Consider the following 19,518-nt stretch of genomic DNA (forward strand, 5'->3'; position numbering starts at 1 on the left):
TTAGTTTCCAACAATAAAATTTAGTAAAACTAAAAAATATACAGCATATAAAAAAGAACTGTAATTTGCGTATACTACTATACTTGTCTATCATCTAACCAAGTATCATGCGATCCTTAAAATTTTGTTCCAAAACATAATATTATATGTATAATATCGTGTATAGTGACATGCATTTTCAGTGGATTACATGTCTATATTTGCTTAATGTGCTGGTTTCTTTGTCGGTCGATTACAATAAGATAGGCTTTCTGTGTACGTATTACACAAGGCTAGGCTTCCTAAGCCTGTCTCAGCTTCAGTAGATTTCAGCAATAAGTCATATGAAAGTTACCTTCTACCTAATTAATAGACCTTGGAGCAATAGTTCAGGTTCTTGTCATGGTAATTGCTTTATAGCAAAGAATGTAAATTAAAGGAAATGAAAATGCATTTTCATTTAGTAGGCCTGCAGCAAAGAGGCATTCACGCACGTGTTGGAGGTGCATGTTCTCATGATTGTTCTAGAATCGCCAGGCGTGTTGTGGAACACAACACATGCCGTCACATCGTCAGAAAACGCTGCTAAATATGATGCAATATTTCATCTAGATCCTTCTAAAACATTCCTGTCATCTCGGGAGTCTGTGACGTTCGCTGGTAGGCCCTGCCCCCAGGTCGCCGTAAATATATGACTTACGAAGTAGGAGAGAGCAGATCATCAGTGAGAGACCAGCAGAGAGCAGAGATCATCAGTGAGAGATCATCAGAGAGAGATAAGAGAAGAAGGAACAGACGAAGGATAAGAGTGGAAAAAGGAGCACAAGAGTTTGATTGGAATCTGGTCAAGTCGTCAAGTCAGAGAGAGAGAGAGACAGATTTTCCGACGTTGAACAAGCCTCCAGAGAACAAACATCCTACAAGTTGGTTTTGAGGAGTAACCTGCCCTTCGAGTATCAAGAATAGACATTGTTTCTGGCAATACGGAGTCAAGAAGACGTCTAAGGTTCTACAGCCCTCCTTTGTGAAGCCATCGCTTCGAGCATTGATTTTCGACAGCTGCAAAACTGGCCAGCAAGTATTTCATTACAGCATTGTTTCCCCACTTCACATACTGTAAGATTTTATTTTTGTTATGTAAATAGGAGAAACCATTCTGCATTTATCTTTGTTAGTAAGCTTGTATATAAACCTTTGTTTTGTTTGTATTTCTTTCTATATTTGTATCCCGAGTTTCAACTGTTGTTGCTGAATCTTTTTGTTTCTTATAATATCGAACCTCTAGCGGACCTCTGGGGCCGTGACATTAGTGGCGACCTTGCTAGGCTATTCGACACTGTAATAGTTTGAAAAAGGGAGAATATAGAAAGAGCCAGAATGAGTAAGATGGTGAAAGAGTTTATTGAGTCGGGTAAGCTTCTAGGTCTAGAGGGGAATGATCTCTGTGAGTATGTTGAAAGGAAAGAAAGAGAAAAGTATGAGAGAGATGAGAGAGCGGCTGAGAGAGAAGAAAGAGCAGCTAAGAGAGAAGCAATAAGAATGCAGCAAGAGAGAGAAATGCAGCCAGAAGAAAGAGAGAAAGAACGTATGCATGAGTTGGAAATCGCATGGTTAAGGCAAAGTACTCGTAACAGTCAGACAGGTGAGAACGAAAGTAGAGCTGATGGTTTAGGTATGAGTGCAGTGTTGAAATTAGTACCAAAGTTTGATGAGGAAGATGTAACGAAATATTTCATGTGTTTTGAAAAGTTAATGGAAAGAGTAGGTTCTCCTAAAGAAATGTGGACTTTATATTTACAGTCAGTTTTGAGTGGTAGGGCATTTACTGTGTATAGTTGCATGTCTAAGGAGGAATGTGATGATTATGATATTGTGAAAGAAACTGTTCTTAGCGCGTACAGGTTAGTACCGGAGGCGTATCGTAAGAAATTTAGAAGTTTGAGAAAGGATGAGAATATTACGAATGTAGAATACGGTAAGAAGTTAGAAAGGCTGCTTTTTGATTGGTTAACTTCCACTAAAGTTGAGGATTTTGATGGTTTGAAGAACTTAGTGTTGTTAGAAAACTTCAAAGATAACGTATCCCCTGAGATTAAACTTTATATAGAAAATAGGCGAGAAGTATCTTTTGCAGGAGCAACTAGGTTAGCAGACAAAAATAGTTTGACTCATAATCTAAGTGTCAGTAAGAAGCCAAATGATCCTTCGTCTGGTAGAGTACAAAACAGTAAAGGTTTCAGTTCTAGTAATAGCAATGCAAGTAAAAGTGACTATTCCTGTTATACATGCGGAAAACCTGGTCATACGTCTAAGGTTTGTAAGAGTAAGTGGCATCTAGTGGCTCAGAATTAACTTGTTTCCGATGTAATGGGAAAGGGCATTTAGCGAGAAATTGTGCAAACAAGGAAATTTTGTGGTGAATTTCTGTCAAAAGGTGTAGTTTCCTCTCTTGGAGGAGTAGATTCGAGAAAAGTAGTCTTGCTTTCTCACTAATTAGAAGTGTGCGCACCAAAGAGGGCAGAAATCAACTTGGAAGAAAAAGTCATGTTAGGTGGATTTCCTAACACGTGTTCTTTGCCCTTTGTTGAAGTTAAACTTAGAAAGTCAGGTAGTGTCAGGAGAAGTGAAACTAGCAGTTGTTGACAGTTTGCCCGTTGGTGGCGTTGACAGTACTGTCGGTAATGACTCAGCTTTATCCAAGAATGTGAATCTCTTGTGAGTGAGATTCCAGTGCCTGAAATAATAGTAACTATGTCAGGTTTAGATACAGACATAGACTACGGTCATAATTTGTTCGTGGATGCGAACGAGAGTGAGTTCGTGGATTCGAACGAGCGTGATAGAGGTGGCGAGGTTGATCTTGGCATGAGTGTGGCTGAGAGACCTGACTCTATTGGTGATAACAGTAATAGCCAACCAGAAGGTGTAGCTGTTGAGAGTAACTTAGTCGATGTCGTGGAATCAAGTAATAGTTACGGTGATGAATTAGGCACTAACCTTTTGAATAAGGATGAGCTAGTCAAATTTCAGAGAGCGAGGAAGACACACTAACCTGAATTTTTTAATTTGAACTGGATGATGATCTCGATAATACTGTGTGTAAGGAAACGTTTTGTTTGAAAGACGAAGTTTTATGTCACAGAACAATTAGTAGTTCCTAGGAAGCTTCGTGAATTAGTTTTGAAGTTAGCACATGATGAGCAAGGACATTTGAGAGTAAATAAAACTTGCAGGTGTATTAGTAGGGCGTACTTTTGGCCTAAAATGAAGAGTGATGTAAAGAGGTATGTTTTAAGCTGTCATGAATGCCAAATTGCAGGAAAACCAAATCAAGTAATTCCCAGAGCTCCGTTGAGTAATTTTCCTTCAGTAGGCGAACCTTTTGAGAATGTAATTATCGATATGGTCGGACCGTTGCCTAGCAGAAAGGGAGGGAGTATATATCTGTTGTCAATCATTGATTGACTAACCCGCTATCCAGAGGTGATACCCGTAAGAGGCTGTGACGCAAGGACCGTCGTTAAACGATTGTTAGATTATTTTTTTAAGTTTGGTCTGCCTCGTACTATACAGTGATAATGGTAGTAATTTTGTATCCAAATATTTCAGGGATAGAATGAAAGAGTTAGGCATTAAACTCGTAACTTCCACACCTTATCACCCCGAATCACAAGGCATTGTGGAGCGGTTCCACCAAACGTTAAAGAGTTGTTTACGGAAATTGTGTAAGAACTTCAAACACGACTGAGAAGAAAAGTTACCTATTGTTCTGTTAGCTTTAAGGTTGGCACCGAATGACACTACAGGATTTAGTCCTTCCAAGCTGGTTTTCGGTCCCACTGCTAAAGGTCCTTTGGAAATGCTAAAATGTAACTTAATGCTTAAAGAGGGTAGAGAAGACTACATAACTAATCTAGAGTATTATAAAAACAATTTAAGAGATGCTTGGCAACTAACGAAAGAGAACGAGAGTGCTTGGCAACTAGCGAAGGAGAACGAGAGTGAAAGTCAAGAAAAACTTTAAGGAAACATGATCTCAAAAGCAAAAGAGATAAGTTTCTGTGTGAGAGCTAAAGTTTTAGTACTAGTCCAGAAAGAAGGTCACTCTTTATCTTATAAGTTCGAAGGTCCTTTTTCAATTTCAGAGAAGAGGGGAGATCCAAATTATTCGATTGATATGGGTAAGAGAAGAGCAAAGTGGATGCATGTAAACTTGCTTCAGAATTATAAAGAACGCCCCGTGCCGTGGCCACCGCCCCTGTTCGTAGTAGTTCTATTTTAACTGTGTATATTGATCATAACCCATTAGTTTATTTTGGAGAGGTTTAAGAATAAGAATAAACGTCTAATGTGTTGGAGTTTAGAATTACAACTATAACCTGAAGATAGTTCATATAAGGGGAAAGGATAAAGTTATAGCTGATAGCCTCTAGAGATTTTTCAGAATGAGTAGCTGACGACAGTTTTCTGTTTTGGCACGAGTGGGTGAGTGAATGGAGAAGCATGCATGTTTAACTGGATTAAAGCTTTATGCAGAATTGTTCCCCTGCTGTTTGATTCTTGTTTCTTTAAAAAATAAAATAAGTTTTAATTTTTTTCTCTTGTGGGAACATGTCATGGTAATCGCTTTATAGCGAAGAATGTAAATTAAAGGAAATGAAAATGCATTTTCATTTAGTAGGTCTGCAGCAAAGAGGCATTCGTGCACGTGTTGGAGGCGCCTGTTCTCATGATTGTTCTAAAATTGCCAGGCGTGTTGTGGAATGCAACACGCACCGTCACATTGTCAGAAAACACAGCAAAATATGATGCAATATTTTGTCAAGATCCTTCTAAAACGTTCCTGTCATCTCAGAAGTCTGTGATGTTCGCTGGTAGGTCCCGCCCCCAGGTCACCGTATATATATGACTTACGAAGTAGGAGAGAGCAGATCATCAGTGAGAGACCAGCAGAGAGCAGAGATCATCAGAGAGAGATAAGAGAAGAAGGAACGGATGAAGGATAAGAGTGGAAAAAGGCGTACGAGAGTTTGATCAGAATCTGGTCAAGTTGTCCAGTCAGAGAGAGAGACATACAGATTTTCCGACGTTGAACAAGCCTTCAGAGAACAAACAACCTACAAGTTGGTTTTGAGGAGTAACCTGCCCTTCGAGTACCAAGAATAGACATTGTTTCCTGCAATACAGAATTAAGAAGACGTCTAAGGTTCTACAGCCCTCCTTTGTGAAGCCATTGCTTCGAGCATTGATTTTCGACAGCTGCAAAACTGGCCAACAAGTATTTCATTACGGCATTGTTTCCCCAGTTCACATACTGTAAGATTTTATTTTTGTTATGTAAATAGGAGAAACCATTCTGCATTTATATTTGTTAGTAATTGTAAATAAACCTTTGTTTTGTTTGTGTTTCTTCTATGTTCGTATCACGAGTTTCAACTGTTGGTGCTGAATCTTTTTGTTTATCATAATATCAAACCTGTAGCGGACCTCTGGGGTCCGTGACAGTTCTGTGCAAAACATCATATTCAACCAAGCTTACCAAACTTGTGGCTTGTGTAAGAATTAATTACTATTTCTTATAATTAACAACCACCTGCTACTGCATGCAAAACACTTGAATAAACAACAGTAAGTACTGATATAAACACCTGAATAAAAAAACAGCTGTTTGCCAAAGCTAGTTACTGTAACTAAAACACATTAATTTCGAGTTGTTGTGGACTGGTGAAAAACTTGCTTACAGTTAACCCTTGCTATTCACAGACTCACAAGTCGCAGTTGCCTATTCGTGGATTTTTCTACAGACCGTCTTTACTCATTATTTGTGGAAAATTTGCCTATTCGTGATATTTTTCACTATGAAATATTCACAAATTACAGTATTTTCATATGTTGATGACTAAATGCACTTTTTGTGATAAAACTGTTAACCCTCTCACTACCACATGTCTGCAGAAATCTCACCCTTTACTGCCATGAGATGTACCTAACATCCACAGACATATACAGGTAAATAAAATTTTGCCATAAACCACTAATTAGCACTTTGAGGTTCCCTCACTGGGAGAACGTAAACAAAGCCTTGCCACGCTTGCTGAGCGCCCCCAGCTCATCCGCACCAACAACCTTTCCTATAATCATAAGTTAGTTTTTACACTTCAAAATCACCATGTCGCCCTTGTGATATCATGGTACATTCACGCTTCTAGCTCCATTATTTGTGTATTGATTTTGCTGAAATTTTCAGAATTTGGTAAAAAAAGATTGTTCATTTCAGTGATTTAAAAATGTAGTAAGGAGTTGTGGAAAAGGTTCCAAAGGGCAAAGTTGTGTGTAGTTTGAACTTTCCATCACCCAAAACCTCATGCTATGTTGCCCCTTCTCGGGCCCCCCCCAAAAAAAACACAAAAGACACCAACTTGTTTCAGAGTTTATTAGATAAATATTCACAGATAAAGAAGCTACAGCCGTCTAAAAAAATCTTTTGCTATAAAAATCTTTTGCTATGAGTAACTTCTCTTCGCCTATTAAGTAAAAATATGACTCCTAGTAGGTGTGTTTCTTTGCCAGTTTTCATGTGTTTCTAAGGGCTTAGAAATAAAGTTATATATATCATTGTATAGTTAACAAGTTGTAGAATACAATGAAAAAAGGGATTTTGACGTAGGAAAAATCTATTTCTGGGCAAAGGACACCTGCGTCGCCCAGTGAAATAGGTTCCTTTAGCACTATTTCTAAGGTAAAATATTGCTATAATACCAGAGAAAAGCTAAATTGGAAATGCCAGATTATTCTGGCTCGCTTGCCTTTATTATAAGGTGTCGGTATGGTTTCTGGGGCGAGTGAAACCACTACCACAGGTCCTTTTCCATTTAGCCTCTCCCTACATCAAAAAACCTCAACTAGAGAGAAGCCGACCTGAGGCTCACTACTCGCTACCGTTACGGCTAGCGCCTCTGACGTCATTCCTTTGATAGCATGTCCACGCTGAACACGCGTTTTTCTTTGCTGTGTTGTGTTCTCACTCTGGAACCTTTTATTTTCAACATGGAACATCAAGCTATTTCTGCATCCAAGTTAAGTACTGCTATTATCGTTGACACTAATTAGGGGCTGCCCTTGGCACGTTTAACCGAATTATTTAGGTTTTTATGAGTCGGCGGCCCATGCGGCACCAGCCCCGCACCACCTCAGCGGCTCGCACCTTTGTGTTTCCTCGTTTCGTGTCTCATGCGGTCTCCCATACCGGGTGAGCTCGATTATTTCTTAGCAGTATCGTTATTTTATTATCTATGATGCATTTATTGAAGTTTTAGTTCCTACACGGGGGATTTTATCAAGCACGTGTTCTCGCTTCGTAGCCTATCGGAGCCCTACCGACCCAGTTTTCATGCATGCTTGTTCCTTGTTGGTAGGTGAGCACAAAACCACTTGTCCAACGAGGAACTAGGTAATGTCTGAAACTGGCAAAATCACATGTACTTCATTTCATTTAGTACTGCATTTCTAAATAAGGAACAGGCAGTCACCAGTTATTGGCGGGCTCAGTTATCAGTGATCCGGATTTTCTGTGCTTGTTTAGTAATGAAAATCGGTGATCTTCAGCATCAATATACACACTGATTCCCACTTATTGGCACTGATAATCGGGTATTGGCATCGACACATACCTAACAGACACACCGATCTCTGGTTACGGGTCCTGATAAGCACCACAATTTTCAGTTATCAGCGATTTTTGCGTATTGCCACACAGTCGGAATGGAACCCCTCGCAGTAGCTTTTTTCAAAATACAGCTTTGGCAATTTACAATGCTCCATTCTCCACTAAAGACATTACATTTTTAAAATAAAATAGTTTTATATATAGTACTTACTTACCCCATAATTATAAAGCTATAAGTTCCATTTCTGGGCTCAGCTCGTGTCGGGCTGTGAAATATCCTTAAGTTCATTATTTCTAGGTAATAATCCCTAATATTTTAACCAAGAGAAAAATAATCAAGAAAATGTCAGTTAAACTGACTCGCTCACCCTATAAAAGAAGTGTCGGTATGGAAACAGGGACGAGTGAGACCACTACCACGAGCCATTTACCATTTAGACCTTCCATCACAAAATCCCCCACCTGAGAGAGCTGATACCAAAGGGTGATGCGTCCGCTACTACTACTACTACTACTGACGCCAAGCGGAGAGCAGTGCCTCTAGCGGCCATCCTTTATAATTAGCTCGACAACGCCAGTTGTGATTTTTTCCCTCGTGTTGTTTTCGCTTTTTTGGATTTATTTCATCTACGATGGAACGTGCTGCTATCGCTTCGGCTAAGTTAAGTGCCCGATAAGTCTAATTTTTGTATTTTGGTCTTCCAGGGACCAGTATTTTCCGTTTTTTAGGTCATATACGGTCACCTGGTTGACTCGTGGCGGCCATGAGCCGCCTCGTGTTGTTAAGATTTCCCAGTCTCCCATACTGGGACATCTTATCCTTATGGGCTCTTATTTTACGTTCATCTTCTTGTTACATCGTATTTTAGAATTAGGGTACACAGCCCATACCTTATTACCTATTATCTCTTAGTTTGGTATTTAGGGCTATAATATTATTCTCCCGCCCAGCATCCCAGCTCTTGCTCTTCATCGGCTACCGCTGACTCCGAGTAGTCGACTGTTCTTCGGATCAGTTCGCCTCCTCCTGGGCTTCTTTCTCTCTTACTCAAGTGTCCCTTCTATTCTTTTACGATGTATTTATATTTATTATTTATCAGTGTTATTTAGTGTGTTAGGCTAGCTCGGGCGCCTTGTACCTTGTTTTGGTACAGTTGGGTTCACGTGGCCCCATCCTGGTCCACCACCGATCACATGTCCCATTAGGCGCCTTACCTCTCCCTTCCCTCCCTTCTACGTGGTAGGGAGGGGTCTGGTCGGGCCTCGGTTGTTATGACAACCACTGTAGCCTTCCTCCCTCTCCCTCTGAGGGGGCTGGAGGAGTCCCATACCAGCTGGGGGCCTGGGTGACCACTTTGTCTCGGGTACCGGGATACTCGATGGGTAGGAGTTGGGGGGGGTTGGCCACCCCTCTCTCTCTCGCCCGCCGCGTCCACCCCGGGGTTCCCGCCTGCTCTGCCTCTACCATACCCTGCCCCTACCATGACGGACGGAGCCCCTGCTCAAGCCGGGGGCCCCTTCGGTTATCGGTTGTTTCTGGCTCCGCCAGCGGGCGGTGTAAGGATTTACCAGTGGTCTATATAGCTTGCCTAGTATATCTTCTTTCCGCTACCGGAGGAGAGCTTGCTCACTTACCCGGGCCCTCCTCTAGTAGTCGGAAGAAAAGCATGTCTTATTCTATAAGTATACATGCCCTTACTGATGTTTTATTTATACATATATTTATCATCTTCACGGTGTTATTTTCTGTCTACCTCCGTCGTTCTCCGTCGTGGTTCCGTGGGCTCCTCACCACTCCTGGTTGGTTCCTTTTCCCCGTCCCCGGCGTACGCTGCGGACTCCAACCAAAACCAGCTTACTAACACGTATTGCGGCGGAGGACTAGTTTTACTCTAACTTACATACTCGGGCATGCAACGGAGTCTATGTTAGGCTGTAAGTGTGTAATCTCGATACTCATGTATCCCTCCACTTACAGGCTACTAACTGCCAGGAACCAGGCTGCAATGCAGTCCTCTATGACCCCTGTGCCCACGAAGAGTGCAGGACCCACGCCCCGTGTGCCACTACCCACAGCGAGCTGATTGTCTGGCACCATGAGGCATGCACTATCTGCTACGACCTCGTGAGTCAGCTTTTGGGTGGGGTAAGTAGATTCCTGGACAACTTTCTTGTAATCAATTGTTTATCTTTAGTTTTAAGACTTACTTTAAGCTGTAACTCCGCCGTCAGAGGCTTCATATCGCCTTCTCTTTCAGGCTGCCGCCGTGAAAGAAGTCACCTTGGCAACCTTGAAAGCTTGGGTAGGCGGCTTCGGTAAGAACGCCGCCAAGGGACAGCCTTATATTCTGGATAGGAAGTTGGCTATCCAGATCTTCCCCGGAGGCAAGGCGATGGGGTATGTCGACCCCGCCTCGGCAGCCCTACTCATAGCCTCAATTCAGCAGGAGGTGCAGCAGGCGTTTGGGTCCGTCTCGACACAGGAAACGGTGCCGGACGTCGCGAACCTGGATCTGAATATTGAGCCAATGGCGGTAGGTGCCGAGGACTTGTTGGTCGAGGTAGGTGTTTCGGGCGCTCAAGGGCTACCTTTGAGCGCTCCTGGATCTTCTTTCTCCTGTCCCTATCTTCTTCATCTTTCCAAGGCTCACGGGATCTGAGATCCGCTTCGGAAGTACATCCCTTCGCCTTCAATCCATTCACCCGGCTCTATCTGTACCCCCGAAAAGTGAAGGGACAAAGAGAACAGAAGACCCTTCATAAGACGACTTCCAAAAATTCGTCGTCTTCTTCGGCACGGAAGTCTTCGACATCCTACGTCGATGCGGTGAAGGCCAAGCCTAGCTCTTCCCACTCGAAAGGGTTCAAGAAGCAAGGCTTCTAAGGAGAAGGCCTGAGCTCCGGCCGAGCCAGTTCCTTCTCCGGCATCCACTGGATCCACTCCGGTGACTCCTGTTAGGGTGGCGGCATCTAGTGCTTTTGATCCCACCACCTTCTCAGCAGGAGTTTTGCCCCCAACAACAAGTGGGAGAGATGGGTCGGCTCTCTCGGTACGAGATTTGAGCAAATGTTTGCTCAACTCTCCAGTACCATCAATCAGTCCGGTCAGTCGATCCAAGACCTCTCTAACCGTGTTAAGAGAACACGACGACCGTTTCGCTAGCCTGAGTCAGGCCCCGCAAGCGAACTTCCCAGTAGCAGGTACTGGTTTAGTCCAGTTACCACCCTACGAATCCCTGCCGGCTTTCTCTATGAATAATCCTTGGAGGGTGGCAGCTTATGCCCCCTTCAAGGACGGCATGATCTCCATTCCGGAGTGTGGAACAAGAAGGATTGAGGACTTCGAGTTCTACCCCCCCGGATTGACTCAGCCTTTCATAGGGTATGCCAGACTGACCCAAACAGCCCTCAATAGAGAGGACAAAATCTCTAGGGAGACTGTTTTATACAGTAGGGATCATGCCCAGAGGGAGTGGGTTCACTGCCTGGAGGATTGGGATTGCACGAATACCAAACTCCAGGCCTTCAAGAGCCCTTTCACTATATTTGCCACAGAGGAGGAGGCTTCTCTCCCATTTGCAACAAAGATGGTGGAAACGACTCTTCAAGCCGTTCTTAAGGACGAACCCGTTCCGCAGTTAAGGGAGGCGGAACCAACATCTCCGCTCTTCCCTGCATTCGGAGAACTGTGGGAGAACTTGCCAGCCACTTTCACAGTGGGGAAGCTGAAGCCAGACTGTGCTATGGACCAGTTCGGTGAGAAGCTCCCTAGACTGCCTGATAGCCTTATTCAGGCAGAATTTGATGCCCGTACTAGATTTGGGAGGTCACTTAACTCCCTCATCATCACGGAGATGGCTGCCCTTTCGTACGCCACCGAACCACTCTTCAAGATCCTGGCGAAGTCTCAGCTTCAGTCAGTGCAAGTTGATGCTTTCGACTTTTTCACTGCCAGACAGAATTGTCGAAAGCATGTGTTGCAAGAAGCCACTATTAGGCATGAACCTAATAGCTTCTTGCTTCCAGCATGTGGGGTGGTCGGACCTCTTCCAGAAGCTTCTGTGAATGAGGTACATCACGAGGCTGCTAGGCTTTAACCAGAGCCTTAGAGCCAGATGGGGTATCTCATCCAAAAGGGGAAGCAAGAGAAACCCGCCCGCTTCTGGTAAGAAACTAAAGAAGACTGGTAGAAGGTTCCAGCCATACCAGAAGCAGCAGCAGCAGCAACACTTCGTCCAGGCTGTCCCAGTTACTCAACAGGGGCAGCCCTCGATGTCGAAGCAGAGTCAACCCATCCTCCTCTTGTCTCCTCAAAATCAGCCCTCGACCTCATACACCGTCTCGCCGGCTTTCAACTCGATGTATGAGAGCCAAGCATTCCCAACCTTTAACAGGTTCTCTAGGGGAAGCAGGGCGAGAGGTCACTTTCGTCAGCGAGGTGCAGGAAGAGCTGCAAGAGGCAAGCACTTCAGAGGAGGGCGCGGAGGTCAACCCGCTCAACAGCAGTGAGGCTCCCCAGGTAGGAGGGAGGCTGTTCCTCTTCCGTCACAGGTGGGGGTTCAGCAAATGGGCACAGAGCATTGTGTCCAAAGGATTGGGTTGGAGTTGGATCAAAGACCCCCTCCCCCACCAAACAAATCATTCTATCAGATACCATCAAAGGAGTTGACAGATTATGCGGAGGAACTCCTTCAGAAGGAGCTATTGCGAGAGTCAAGCATCTAAAATTTCAAGGACGCTTGTTCAGCGTGCCAAAGAAAGGCTCAACAAAAAGAAGGGTAATCTTAGACTTGTCAAAGCTAAACTCTTTCATTCGTTGCGACAAGTTCAAAATGCTGACCATCTCGCAGGTGCGGACCTTACTTCCCCGTGGGGCCGTCACCACCTCTATCGATCTTACAGACGCATACTATCATATCCCTATAGCGAGACACTTCCGTCCATTCCTAGGCTTCAAACTAGGAAATCAGACGTTCTCTTTCAAAGTGATGCCCTTCGGACTGAATGTAGCCCCCAGGGTATTCACGAAAATAGCGGAAGTAGTAGTCCAGCAATTGAGATCGCAAGGGATAATGGTAGTAGCGTACCTCGACGATTGGTTGATCTGGGCACCAACTGTCGAGGAATGTCTCAAAGCCACAAAGAGGTAGTTCAATTCCTGTCGAAACATCTGGGGTTCCAGATAAACAAAACAAAATCCAGATTCACTCCGGAGACTCGTTTTCAGTGGCTAGGAATCCAATGGATTTATACCTCCACAATCTGTCAATTCCGGTGGTCAAAAGGGAAATAAATAGCCAAGTCAGTGAGGCAATTTCTCAAAAACAAACAAGCTTCAAGGAGAAACCAGGAAAGAATCCTAGGTTCCCTTCAGTTTGCCTCAGTGACGGACATCCTTTTGAAAGCAAGACTGAAGATATAAATCGAGTTTGGCGTTCAAGAGCAAACGCCAAGTCTCGAGACAAGTTGTCAGTGATTCCACAAATCCTTCGCAACCACCTCCGTCCATGGACAAAAGTGAAGAATCTTGCCAAGTTAGTACCCCTTCAATATCCTCCTCCGGCGTTAACCATTCACACGGACGCCTCCCTGTCCGGTTGGGGAGGATACTCTCAATTCAGGCAAGTTCAGGGGACTTGGTCCGCCCAGTTCCGCCAGCTCCACATAAATGTGCTGGACAAGCAAAATGGCGTGTTCTTACCTTGAAGAGACTCCTCCCCCCAAAGAAGTTCCACCTAAGATTAGTTTTGGACAGTGCAGTAGTAGTACACTGCATCAACAGAGGAGGGTCCAAATCCAAACACGTGAATCATGTCATGATAGCCATCTTTGCTCTAGCAAACAAGCACAAATGGCATCTTTCTGCCACCCTTGGCAGGGGTAAGAAACGTTATAGCGGACGCATTGTCCCGGTCAGTCCCTCTGGAGTCAGAATGGTCTCTAGACGACAGGTCGTTCCAGTGGATATGCCAGAGAGTACCAGGTCTCCAAGTAGATTCTATTCGCATCACAGGCGAACCACAAGCTTCCCTTGCTATGTGGGCCCACCAAGCCATGGACCCTCTGGCTTATGCCACGGACGCCCTGTCGATAGACTGGAATCATGGAAGAAAATCTATGTATTTCCTCCAGTGAATCTTCTTTGAAAGTTCTGAGCAAAACTGAGGACTTTCAAAGGTCTAGTAGCCCTGATTGCTCCAGACTGGCCAAAGAGCAACTGGTATCCTCTGCTTCTGGAGTTGGGTCTCCGGCCTCAACGGATTCCCAACCCCAAGCTGTCGCAACCAGTACAAATGAGGACTATGTTCGCTTCCTCAGGAATTCTTCAGACCCTAACTTTATGGACTTCATGAAGTTTGCGGCTAAAAAAGATGCTAACATTGATCCAAAAACATCCTTTTTCTGGATTCAGATAAAATGGGAATCAACTATTAGACAATATGACTCAGCTGTCAAAAAGTTAGCATCCTTCCTGAAGGAAACGGACACTACAACCATGACAGTTAATTTAGCTATATCCTTTTTCAGATCCTTGTTTGAAAAAGGCTTAGCAGCTAGCACCATTTCTACTAATAAATCGGCTTTAAAGAAAAATCTTTCAGTAGGGTTTCCAAATAGACTTAACAGAATCTTACTTTACGTCTATTCCCAAAGCCTGTGCTAGACTTAGACCTTCTCAAAGGCCTACTTCAGTTTCATGGTTCTTAAATGACATCCTCAAACTAGCCTCAGATACTGACAACTCGTCTTGCACATTCATAATGCTACTTAGAAAGACGGATTATTTTTATTAAGTCCTGGCCTCAGGGCCAGAATTTCAGAACTGTCGGCTCTATCCAGGGATGCGGGTCATGTAGATTTTCACCCCTCAGGAGAAGTTCTACTTTCTCCGGATCGCAGCTTTTTAGCTAAAAATGAGGATCCTCTTGCAAGGTGGGCCCCTTGGAAAAGTCATCCACTTCCGCAAGATCCTTCCTTTGCCCAGTATTATTAACTTTAAGAGCCTTTCTATCTCGTACATCCTCTAGATCCTCAGGTCCTCTTTTTATGAGAGAAAAAGGTGGAACCTTACCAGTTAAAGGAATCAGACAACAGATCCTTTACTTCATTAAACAAGCCAACCCTGAATCATTTCCAAAAGCACATGATATCAGGACAGTAGCTACTTCAATTAATTATTTCCAACATATGAATTTTGAGGATCTTAAAAAGTATACTGGATGGAAATCACCGACAGTCTTTAAACGTCATTACCTGAAGTCCTTGGAATCATTAAAATTTTCAGCAGTAGCAGCGGGAAACATAGTTTCCCCTGATTCTGCACAGTAGTTGTAGTATAAGATCCAGGTCTCCTTTCTACCTACCTTGTCCAACATGCCTCACCCTACTGCTATGCTCTTCGTGGTACTCTAGCCTTAGCCGCTAGGATCCTATTGGTGGACTGCCCCTTATTTTTTTGCTAGGGGCACCCACACTTTATGCATATAAATATGCTTCAGTGTCTCTACCCTTATTTTTATGCTAGGGTAGAACACAATGTGGTTTGTATATTTTTGTAAATACCAATTAATCTTAGTGAATCTTCATATATGATTGTGATTACTATTATACTATTCTGTACTACCATTATTTAATTTAAGCTAATTTTAAGTACCTTATGTTGATATAGTGTAATTGGTTCCTTGATTCACTTATATTATATACCAATCGTTTTACAGTTTTGTTTCATTTTGACCCTTCATTACCATCTTGTCTGTTTCTCTGGTACTATTTCACAGGCCGACACGAGCTGAGCCCAGAAAAGGGATTTTGACGAAGGAAAAATCTATTTCTGGGTGATTGGCTCGTGTCGCCCTGTGAAACCCACCCTGTTTTTTCCTTACCCACCCTGCAGGACAAGATGATCATTTTATAAAGGATGGCCACTAGAGGCACTGCTCTCCGCTTGGCGTCCGTAGTAGTAGTAGTAGTAGCGGACGCATCACCCTTTGGTATCAGCTCTCTCAGGTGGGGGATTTTGTGATGGAAGGTCTAAATGGTAAATGGCTCGTGGTAGTGGTCTCACTCGCCCGTTTCCATACCGACACTTCTTTTATAGAGTGAGCGAGTCAGTTTAACTGACATTTTCTTGATTTTATTTTTTCTCTGGTAATATTAGGATTATTTACCTAGAAATAATGAACTTAAGGATATTTCACAGGGCGACACGAGCCAATCACCCAGAAATAGATTTTTCCTTCGTCAAAATCCCTTTTATAAGGCAGCCTGATTTTAAAATTTCGCAGGTAACACTTCAAACTATTGCGCAGGTAACCAGTTCCACCCATGAACAGGAGAATAGGAATGACTGTGAGCAGAAAGCTCAGTTTTTTATGTCTTATCAGCCGGGAGAAGGGAGGGCTCTCATCATTTACTGGGTAAGTAAATACAAAACTTTATTATAAAAATATAATTTTTGTATAAATAACTTGCCCAGTAATTACATGGCTGATTCCCACATGACAGGAGGTGGGAGACATGAACATATACTACTCCAAAATGCCAAATGTAATAAATTGAAATAAAAAAAATGCAGCTAGAATAAAATGCTTGTCGTTTCCTAATCAGTTAAGAAAGCTACTGGGATACTGCCTATGGTTGGTGCTCATCTTAACCTGTAGTGGTGTCGTGGTATAGCCAAGCATCACCCGGTTGTTGGGCAAGCACGACAGGTGCCCGCCCATGCCCTGGGTGCAGCACCAAATGAAAACAACCATACAATATTGTTACCTACACTGACATAAAACCACAACCTCTCCCCTGTAAGTGCACTGTACCCCCAAGCTCTGCAAACCTCGACACCTTATTACAAGGTCTAGAGATATGTAATAGGAAAAAATCCTATACTTCCTTCCACTATACCATGCTAGACACTAGAAATGGTATGAACACTTTCAACTTCTATTAAATTATTGAGAAATTAAGAACAATTACATTCCCAGTAGCTCGAAGGCAGAATGGATGTACGAGGCATAAAATATGAAAGCTACAGGGGTAGAGGTTCCTCTGACAATAGCTTTACTTAAAAGGCAAGCTGCTCTCCTAATTCTGAGTGTGCCTCAAGGTAAAAGTCCATATAGTAATCCATTCTAGTCACCACTTAGAAGGAAAGCAAATGAGTCCCCTACATATTTGCTTATGTGCGCCAGTGCAGTCCTATTGTCCGAATGGACTGCAGTGAACTGCCACTATCCTTCCAGACACCTCTGGTGGAAAGGCTGGTATAGTTAACTCCCCGTATTCACAGATTTTTCTGCTAATTATTCTAGAAAAATTCAGGAATTTGCAGACTTTTCCATCAATAAATATTCACTCACAAGATATGTCATAGTTGTAACACTCACTCACTCTCTGTTTTGGCTGGAAGGGTTAGTACATGTGTATTCATTTTTAAAGGTACTAATGTTTAAGATAACTGAAATTATATTTAATATAATTTCAAAGATTAATACAGTAATAGGATAGTAATTTAAGGTATATTTGATGTAGGATGTTATTTAAGGTATACATATGGTAGTTGAACTTTCAAGATAGGCAGTCATAAGAAGTTTTAGAGGGGGTTCCAAGTATTTGCAGATTTTAACTAGACAATGAGTGCCAAGAAGTCCCCCTGGGAGGAGGCAACTGCCACCAGGGAAGGAGTTTCTTCAGTGGCATAACAGGAGTATCTTCTCTGAGAAAGTCTAGCTGGAGGAAAACTATAGTAAGACTTTCCTTGCAACCTCGTGACTGAGAGCCAAGCATCTCCATCACTCAGTGTTTTCTTTGGCGATGTAGACAAAACCATCTTAGGCAACAAACTGGAGGGATCGGTGGGTTGGTGCACATCATAAAAGCAGAAGCCAGGGAATCTGGGGTCATTGGTGAGAAGAAGGTAGGAAAACTGAGAAGCAATTACCAAAGTAAAGAACCATATGCTGTTGAAAAAAAGTCCTTCTCTGCTTCCTTACTCTTCTTCTTCTTCCAACGAAGACACCAAAGATAATGACAAGTCCATAGTAGGCTTAACTCCAGGAGGAGGATTTCTTAAAACCCCAAAATGTCATCTAAGCGCTGTTGGAAGGGTGCCAAATCCAAAGCCAAAGTCTGTTGTTCTAAAACTGGAGAATCTGAATAAACAGGCACTAATGGGCACTCTACCTCTTCCAATAAGTAGGGCACTCCAGTGCCAATGTGCACCACTCAGTAGATACATCACATTCCTTTTTTGTTGGGAGCCTGTGTGCTGATGGGAGCTTGGGCACTCAAAAACTGTCACTCCAAGCAATGTACTAGAATGGACGCACCTACAAGTGGGAGAAGAACGTCTCGGCTCAAGCACCAAAAGTTTCTCTTCTTCGTTGTCCCAGTGGCTGCATGAAGGTTCATCGTACTCTGGTAGAGGAGCACCTTTGCTCTTCTCACAAGGCACATGGGGTAAGTGAGAATCATCCATAGCTGCCTTTTTCAAGGGCCTTGACTCATCACTGAATTGCCACTGACATCTATTTTCAAGACTGGACACTTCAGAACTTGAAGAAAGACGAGTCACTTCTGAAAAGACACCTTTCCAATGACTGTCTGTAGCACCATAGGATTATACAACAGGTGTGCCTGAGGGGTCAACTACCCGTAGGCAAATCTCTCTGACCTCCCTTGAGCTTCTGGTATGGCTTTTCCCAGGTTCAGGGGAATGTACCAGAGACCTTCGCCTTGGAGATTCAGTGGGACAAGTAGCTACTCAAGTCCTCACCTGGAGGGTTAATTTCTGTTAACCCAGACACAAGACTGGCGATGGCATGGGAAGTAAGTGAGGGAGCCAGGTGTGGAAGCAATAAGATAAAATTATAGGGCTAGTAGTAGGAGAGAAAAAGGGTATGTTCACTTTGTTTGGCTAATGTACAGCCCCCTACAAGGATGATTTCCTCCGGTAGGAGTTTGTACATTTCAAAATAAGGTGCTTCTTATACTATATTCTACAATTGTCTTTTAGTGTTTCCTCGTCAGTATCATAGCTCCTGCAGAAAGAGTCTATAGTTGCTTTCTTCTTGTATAATCATCACTTCAGGTAGTATATGATGTTGCCCATGGGTGCTCATGGATGCGTTATGGGTGCTTATGGAAGTTCTTGGGTGCTTTGGCGGTCAGGTACTTAAGGGCGCTTTGGTGCTTATGGGCACTTGGGCACTCAGGCACTTTTAGCGCCTTGCCGCTCTGAGCGCAAGCTGGCGCCAGATGGTAGATGGCACCAATCTATGCATAAACTTAGCTGCATGTCCTCCTTGTACAGGAGACATGGGAAACATCTCAGAAAGTCTTCAAAATGTACTATCCTGAAGCAATTACTGGAACTGTACTATCCTGAAGCAATTACTGGAACAGAGTCTCGGCCAACAATAACGTCATCTTCAATAAGCACCATTCTCTCCTACTACTTTCTGCCCTTAAACTTTAATTATCTGCAACGGAAAGTGCAAGGGTTAAAGTAATGTAATTTACCGACGGTTAGCAAGACTAGATTCGGTAAACAAACAATGAAATGCAAAAAAATATCAAGAATTATCTTTACAGCAAATATTTTGATAAAAGAATTTGAGTAGCCTACGCCCTGTAAACATCATCGATGTAAAATCTATGGCCTAAAGGAATGACTTAAGATACAAAAATTACTTTTTAGGGCAAAACTACATTCACAAATTACTTTAAGGAAACTGTTTAAAGTTCTCTAATGAATCGCCTATCCTCTATAAACTTCAATGATGCAAAAAAAGCATGGCCTAACTTTTAAATTTCAGGGCAACACTATATGAACAAGCAAGAAAATAAAAGTGTAGAATGTTTGTCAATGTAGTACA

At 43.0% G+C, this 19,518-nt stretch overlaps 1 protein-coding gene across 1 annotated transcript in view; it reads right to left on the bottom strand.

Moving 5' to 3' along the window:
- LOC135221301 (uncharacterized) overlaps positions 1-19,518 on the bottom strand; it is a 146,837-nt gene that overhangs the window by 48,224 nt on the left and 79,095 nt on the right. The gene's annotated exons all lie outside the window — the stretch shown is intronic.

Source organism: Macrobrachium nipponense, chromosome 2 (assembly GCF_015104395.2).
Source record: "Macrobrachium nipponense isolate FS-2020 chromosome 2, ASM1510439v2, whole genome shotgun sequence".
In the NCBI taxonomy this organism is placed as follows: domain Eukaryota; kingdom Metazoa; phylum Arthropoda; class Malacostraca; order Decapoda; family Palaemonidae; genus Macrobrachium; species Macrobrachium nipponense.